An 8,693-nucleotide genomic window follows, 5' to 3' on the forward strand; every position below is an offset into this window, starting at 1 on the left:
TCAGTGTTTCGAAGGAAAAGGATATCAAACGGAGTCCAAACAGAATGAAACCTTCGGGAACGTGATTTTCGGAGCAAACGTGATCCAGAGGACTTGGAGTGGATGTCAAGCAACCAACAAGGAAGCCACGAGGCAGGGGGGCGCGCCTACCCCCTGGGCGCGCCCTCCACCCTCGTGGGCCCCTCGTGGCTCCACCGACCTACTTCTTCCTCCTATATATACCTACGTACCCCCAAACCATCTAGGACAGAGCCAAAACCCTATTTCCACCGCCGCAACCTTCTGTACCCGTGAGATCCCATCTTGGGGCCTATTCCGGCGCTCCGCCGGAGGGGGCATTGATCACGGAGGGCTTCTACATCAACACCATAGCCTCTCCGATGATGTGTGAGTAGTTTACCTCAGACCTTCGGGTCCATAGTTATTAGCTAGATGACTTCTTCTCCCTTTTGGATCTCAATACAAAGTTTCCCTCGATTCTCTTGGAGATCTATTTGATGTAACTCTTCTTTTGCGGTGTGTTTGTCGAGATCCGATGAATTGTGGGTTTATGATCAAGATTATCAATGAACAATATTTGAATCTCCTCTGGGCTTTTTTATGTATGATTGATTATCTTTGCAAGTCTCTTCGAATTATCAGTTTGGTTTGGCCTACTAGATTGATCTTTCTTGCAGTAGGAGAAGTGCTTAGCTTTGGGTTCAATCTTGCGGTGCTCGATCCCAGTGACAGTAGGGGAAACGACACGTATTGTATTGTTGCCATCGAAGATAAAAAGATGGGGTTTATATCATATTGCATGAGTTTATCCCTCTACATCATGTCATCTTTCTTAAAGCGTTACTCCGTTCTTATGAACTTAATACTCTAGATGCATGCTGGATAGCGGTCGATGTGTGGAGTAATAGTAGTAGATGCAGGCAGGAGTCGGTCTACTTATCATGGACGTGATGCCTATATACATGATCATACCTAGATATTCTCATAACTATGCTCAATTCTATCAATTGCTCGACAGTAATTCATTTACCCACCGTAACACTTATGCTATCTTGAGAGAAGCCACTAGTGAAACCTATGGCCCTTGGGTCTATTTTCCATCATATTAATCTTCCGTCAACAAGCTATTTTTTTGCCGTTTATTTTGCTTTCTTTACTTTTAGTCTTTATCATAAAAATACCAAAAATATTATCTTATCATCTCTATTAGATCTCACTTTTGCAAGTGGCCGTGAAGGATTGACAACCCCTTTATCGCGTTGGTTGCAAGGTTCTTATTTGTTTGTGTAGGTGCGTGGGACTTGAGCGTGGTATCCTACTGGATTGATACCTTGGTTCTCAAAAACTGAGGGAAATACTTACGCTACTTTACTGCATCACCCTTTCCTCTTGAAGGGAAAATCAACGCAGTGCTCAAGAGGTAGCAAGAAGGATTTCTGGCGCCGTTGCCGGGGAGTCTACGCACAAGTCAAGACATACCAAGTACCCATCACAAACTCTTATCCCTCGCATTACATTATTTGCCATTTGCCTCTCGCTTTCCTCTCCCCCACTTCACCCTTGCCATTTTATTTGCACTCCTTTTCTCTTCGCCACTTTTTCACTTGCTTCATCGTTATGGCTAGTCCTTTTTCTACTCCTTTGTCTCCCGAGAATGAAGTTATCAATTTTAAACAAAGGGAGGGAGAAAATTTAAAAGATGCTTGGTATAGAATTTGCAATGCTCAAAATAAATCTGCCAGAAAGCAATCTACTTCCGTTCTTCTTCGCAACTTTTATGTAGGCGTCACTCCTTGGAATAGATATATTCTTGATACCATTACCGGAGGGAATTTCTTGGGTAGCCATACTTTTGATTCTTATAATGCTATGATAGATTTGTTTGGTTCACCACCTTTTTTGGTTAATGGAACTATGTTAACTTTGATTGAGAATTTGGATAAAAAGATCCACAATCAAATTACCCAATAAGGATCTAAGGTAGGAGTTACTTTGATTTTTTTTAAAGAAAAGGAACCCATAGTTAATGAAATAATAGATGAAGATTCCACTAGAATCGATAAGCTTGAGGGCACTATTACCAACTTAGGGTCCGCTTTTTCTTCCGTAAAAAACACTCCAAATCCTCCTACCAAAATTTCCAAGCTTATGTACGTTCCTAAAAATAAGGGTGAATCTTTTAGTAAGGAAACTGCGGATCTCAAATCAATAAGTATTCATCCCAACTTTCTCGCTATCATTAAGGAACCTTTTGCTACGAATGATTTTCTGATTTCTTTCCTAGGAGTCTGATCATTAATAAGAGGAAAGAAATTCCAAAGGGTTATAGGTGTTCTATTGAAGAATTGCCTACCAAAGATGGCAATACCTAGATCTATCCTTGTTTTTATGCCTAGCTAGGGGCGTTAAACGATAGCGTTTGTTGGGAGGCAACCCAATTTTATTTTAGTTTTTTGCTTTTTGCTCCTGTTTAGGAATAAATATTTGATCTAGCCTCTGGTTAGATGTGTTTTTACGTTTTAATTAGTGTTTGTGCCAAGTAAAACCTATAGGATCTTCTTGGATGATAGTTATTTGATCTTGCTGAAAATTCCAGAAACTTTCTGTTCACGATTTGTTTTTTTAAAAATCACCAAAACGTGATAAAATACTGATTCCAATTGCAGCAGATCAATAAACAAATTATCTAGGTCGTCCTATTTTGATAGATTTTTCTAAGTTCCATAAGTTTGCGTTAGTTACAGATTACTACAGACTGTTCTGTTTTTGACAGATTCTGTTTTTCGTGTGTTGTTTGCTTATTTTGATGAGTCTATGTTTAGTAAAAGAGTTTATAAACCATAGAGAAGTTGAAATACAGTAGGTTTAACACCAATATAAATAAAGAATGAGTTCAATACAGTACCTTGAAGTGGTGTTTTGTTTTCTTTCGCTAACGGAGCTTACGAGATTTTCCGTTAAGTTTTGTGTTGTGAAGTTTTCAAGTTTTGGGTAAGAATTTGATGGATTATGGAACAAGGAGTGGCAACAACCTAAGCTTGGGGATGCCCGAGGCACCCCAAGGTAAATCTAAGGACACCAAAAAGACAAAGCTTGGGGATGCATCCCCTCCTTCGTCTTCGTCCATCGGTAACTTTATTTGGAGCTATATTTTTATTCACCACATGATATGTGTTTTGCTTGGAGCATCTTGTATGATTTGAGTCTTTAATTTTTAGTTTACCACAATCATCCTTGCTGTACACACCTTTTGAGAGAGACATACATTATTCGGAATTTATTAGAATACTCTATGTGCTTCACTTATATCTTTCGAGCTATATAGTTTTGGCTCTAGTGCTTCACTTATATCTTTTAGAGCACGGTGGTGGTTTTGTTTTATAGAAACTATTGTTCTCTCATGCTTCACTTCTATCATTTTTGAGAGTTCTACAAAACAGCATGGTAATTTGCTTAAATTATGAAATTAGTCCTAATATGATAGGCATCCAAGATTAGTAAAAACTTTCTTATAAGTGCACTGAATACTAAGAAAAGTTTGATGCTTGATGATTGTTTTGAGATATGGAGGTAGTAATATTAAAGTTGTGCTAGTTGAGTAATTGTGAATTTGAGAAATACTTGTGTTGAAGTTTGCAAGTCCCATAGCATGCACGTATGGTAAACGTTGTGTAACAAATTTGAAACATGAGGTGGTCTTTGATTGTCCTCCTTATGAGTGGCGGTCGGGGACGAGTGATGGTCTTTTCCTACCAATCTATCCCCCTAGGAGCATGCGCGTAGTGCTTGGTTTTTGATGACTTGTAGATTTTTGCAATAAGTATGTGAGTTCTTTATGACTAATGTTGAGTCCATGGATTATACGCACTCTCACCCTTCCATCATTGCTAGCCTCTTCGGTACCGTGCATTGCCCTTTCTCACCTTGAGAGTTGGTGCAAACTTCGCCGGTGCATCCAAACCCCGTGATACGATACGCTCTATCACACATAAACCTCCTTATATCTTCCTTAAAACAGCCACCATACCTACCTATTATGACATTTCCATAGCCATTCCGAGATATATTGCCATGCAACTTTCCACTGTTCCGTTTATCATGACACGTTTCATCATTGTCATATATGTGCCAATATTGTTCTTGTTGCCTCTGTACTTCAAAAAAATCAGTCACCATGCATAGACCTGCACTGGATTGGTCAGTAAATGACGTGTGATATAAGATCAGACTGTATCATCAGCATGTGGCAAAAAATACTCAGGGATATATTCCATAATCGACTCTTTTCACTATGTCCGTTTTCCGTCCACTTTGGCGTTCTGGGTGGTTCGACTTTAAGTGATTATTCCTCACCTTTATTTCGCTTCCACTTTAAGTGATCCCTCACCTTATTAACTACTACACTATTAATTCTATCAGGACTTTCTTTATACAAGCTTTTAAATTCAGGCGCAGCATGTGATACTTGTTCAATTAACTAGTACATCTGGTGTGTCCATGTGTCGACATTATTTGAGCGGTTTCATTCATAAGTTTCCTGAGTAATATAATCTCTATGAAAGACTAGCAATAGGGATAGGCACCTTTACACCCACCCACCCACCCATAGCCACTCACCCTCCCACCGAGAGACCATCTTATTCCCACTCATTGCCGCAGCTGCAAACACTACACCTAATTCATCAACATCCAAAAGATCTCACGGACGAGCGACTATGGAGGTCGTGACCGGGGCGATGAGCACTCTCCTGCCTATGCTCGGCGACCTGCTCAAGGAGGAGTACAACCTGCAGAAGAACACCAGGAGTGAGATCAAGTTCCTTAAAGCCAAGTTAGAGAGCATGGAAGCTGCCCTCATCAAGGTTTCAGAGGCACCCTTGGATCAGCCACCTGACATCCAGGTCAAGCTTTGGGCAAGGGATGTCAGCGACCTGTCCTATGAGATTGAGGACAGCGTTGACAGATTCCGGGTGCGCCTTGAGTGCCGGGAACAAAAGAAGCCACAGAGCTTTATGGGTTTCATCCAGAGAAGTATGGACATGCTGACAAAGGGCAAGATGCGACACAAAATTGGCGTCGATATCAAAGACATCAAGAGCCGTATCAAGGAGGTCTGTGAGAGGCGTGAAAGGCACAAGGTTGACAGTGTTGTGCCCAAGCCCACTGGCACAAGTACTGATACCCTTCGCCAGTTAGCCTTGTTTAAAAAGGCGATCGAGCTTATTGGCATCGAAGAGAAGAGCGTTGACATGGTCAAGATGCTAATGGAGGGAGACGAGGTGATCAAGAAGCAACCCAAGCTGATCTCTATTGTTGGCTTTGGAGGCTTAGGGAAGACAACTCTTGCTAATATGGTGTATGAGAAGCTTCGAGAGAAATTTAATTGTGGAGCTTTTGTTTCCGTTTCTCTTAATCCCGACATGAAGAAGCTTTTCAAGAGTTTGCTGCATCAACTTGGCAAGGACAAGTACAATAACATCATGAATGAATCAGCGTGGGGCGAGACACAACTCATAAGTGAGATAAGAGAATTCCTCCAAAACAAGAGGTATGTGTGTTGTACGCTAGTGCCGCTGCCAATTTCATCATCTATTTAGGAGTTCATCTTATCAGCTCTGGAGTCTTTCCAGTTCATGTGTGTGCTTACTATGTACTAGGACAGTGTTTCCTACTCCCTCAATTAATTCGTGCTGGCCCTAATTAACTCACGCTGCATCGCGCCTCGCTCCACGGGCGGCATGCCCTGAATGGCCGGCCAATTACTCCCGGATTATAAAAGCACGCCAATCTGACCTATTGGATCCAAACCAAGTAGAAGTAGTACTATTATACTAAGTTGAGCCGTGGAAATCTGCGCAGGGGTGAAAATGGAACAGGAGCCATAAATGTGCCGCCTTAATTTTCAGAACAAACTTCAAAAAGGTACACGCAGTTTTTCCGAGAATGGAGGGAGTATTATCTATAATATATCACAGAGACACACACACACACACACACACACACAGTGAATGCCTCTCTCCAAAAACAGTATTTTGTTATACAATTACCGAGAATATATCTAACAATAACTAATAGATCGTGAAAAGCAGGGTCTGTATATGTAGGAAGCTGAAATTTATAATGTTACAATTTAAGAATAAATAAAATATGTTTCTATCTTTTTTCATCCTAAATTTACTATCTTCCATTTTTTATACTTGGAGGGACTTCTCTCTATAAATTAGACTTATGTTGAATATTGGCATCATATCATCCGGCAGCACTAAAAATTAGACGTAGGTTGAATATTGGCATCATATCATCCGGCAGCACTTCCCCTATATCAGGAATGCCCACAACAAACAATCTGATGTCATAATACTTTCACAAGTATACTGTTTCTCAATAGTGAGCAGAGGCAAAAGTAAGTGCATATTAATGAGGGTGGTGGCGAGGTGGCCTCATGGAGCTCGATGGCTCCCCTAGCCCCTTATCTATTTTTGAATTAAGTTCCAAACTATCTCAACTGTTCAATTAGGTGAAATCCTAGGTCAAACTATGCGGCTCAGCTGACTTAAACAAACTAACAGTCCATATTGTTCGCTTTGACGAGGTGAACTAATTAAATCACTGAGTATGGTTATCCAAATGAGGATTAGATTTTAAATTCCATTTTCCACCCATGTGTCTCACAATTTAGGGTTAAGTTATTTATGGGGCGTTGCAACTTTCCTCAGTTTCCTGATTATTTATTGCATTGTACTATTTCACTTAGGTAGCTGAATACTTTATCTTTACTTATATATGGCCTTTTGGCATTACGTCGCAGGTACTTCATTGTCATTGATGACATATGGGATAAATCTGCATGGAGAATTATTAGATGTGCTTTGATTGAGAATGAATGTGGTAGTAGAGTAATCGCAACAACTCGTATTCTGGATGTTGCCAAAGAAGTTAGTGGTGTTTATCAGCTTAAACCACTTTCTACTAGTGACTCAAGAATGCTATTCTACCAAAGAATATTTGGAACTAGAGATAAGTGTCCTTCTGTTCAGTTGGCTGAAATAAGTGAGTACATCTTACGGAAATGTGGTGGAGTACCATTAGCTATCATTACACTGGCTAGTATGTTGGCTAGTAAAAACGAACATGAAAATACATATACCTATTGGTGAAAGGTGTACCAATGTATGGGTTCTGGGCTAGAAAATAATCCTGACCTGATAGACATGAGAAGGACACTATATATCAGTTACTATGACCTGCCTCCAAAGCTTAAGGCTTGTTTACTGTATCTAAATTTGTATCCAGAGGATTATAAGATTAAAACCAAAAAATTGATATGGAAATGGATAGGTGAAGGATTTGTTCATGAAGAGCAGGGAAAGAGCCTGTATGATATAGGAGAGGATTACATTGCTGAGCTCATTAACAAAAGCTTGATCCAACCGATGGATATCAAATTTGCTGATAAGGCGAACTCTGTCCGTGTACACGACATGGTGCTTGACCTTATCACTTCCTTGTCAAATGAGGAGAACTTTCTCGCAACATTGGGTGGTCAGCAGTCCAGGTCACTGCCAAGTAAGATCCGTCGACTGTCTCTCCAAATCAGCAATGAAGAGGATGTCCAGCCGATGCCAACCATGAGCAGCTTGTCCCATGTGAGATCACTTACTGTGTTTAGTAAAGACCTCAGTTTGTTGTCAGAACTTTCAGGTTTTCTTGTCCTACATGCATTGGATTTAAGTTTTTGTTGGGTAGTGGGTAATCATCATTTGAAGGACATTTGCAATTTATTTCACCTGAGGTATCTGAGTCTAAAAGGGACATCTATCACTGAGATCCCGAAAGAGATGAACAATCTACAGCATCTGCAACTGCTAGACATAAGGTCCACCAAAATGAAAAAATTGCCATCAACCTTTGTTCAGCTAAGACAACTGGTGTTCGTTGACATGGGTGATAGGATAGTCTGTACATTGCTTCTAAAATCAATGTCCGCCTTGCACTCCCTCTCTTCCCTTGCAATCACATTAAGAGGACTAAGAGAGGAAGACCTCCAAATACTTGGGAGCATGCCGTCTCTGTGTGGCCTCTCTATACATGTACTGTTCTGGAGAAAATTCACAGATAAAAAGCTAGTCATTGACAGTGGTTGTCCCTTTCGGTGTCTGACAAGGTTCAGTATAAGGAGTAGCGCCATTGGTTTCGTGTTTGCACAAGGAACCTTGCAAAAGCTCCAAATCCTGGAGTTAGATATTTATGGTAAGAGAACAAAAGACCAATTTGGTGATTTTCAATTTGGGCTGGAGAACCTCTCTTCACTGGAGCATGCCTATGTGGTGTCTCGTGGTAGAGATGGTGGGCTGACCGCTGCACTTCACAGAGAGCTTCATATTAATCCGAACAAGCCCACACTGAGGATGAAGAAGGTAACTCCACGCTGATTCACCCTTGTTCACCCTTGCAAGCAGCATGCTTACTAGTTCAATACGTTAGTAACTTAATAACTAGAGTTACCTGTCTGGTCTTTACTACAGTACGTGAATTTAAAATGCATGAGCGAAAATATATTTTAGAGCACCTGCACCCAGGCCCCTCTTATCTAGCCATCCATTATTCGCATCAAGATCCGTGCAAGTACATTTCTCTTTTTTGTTTCTCTCACATAAAACATGTGTTCAAGTTCAAACCTTTGCAGAACAGTA

General features: G+C 40.6%; 1 pseudogene; it reads left to right on the forward strand.

The window, feature by feature from the left end:
• The first annotated feature begins 4,699 nt into the window (after positions 1-4,699).
• On the forward strand, positions 4,700-8,432 carry LOC109735199 (disease resistance protein Pik-2-like; annotated as a pseudogene).
• The last annotated feature ends 261 nt before the right edge of the window (positions 8,433-8,693 follow it).

The sequence above is a fragment of the Aegilops tauschii genome, chromosome 1 (assembly GCF_002575655.3).
Source record: "Aegilops tauschii subsp. strangulata cultivar AL8/78 chromosome 1, Aet v6.0, whole genome shotgun sequence".
Lineage (NCBI taxonomy): Eukaryota > Viridiplantae > Streptophyta > Magnoliopsida > Poales > Poaceae > Aegilops > Aegilops tauschii.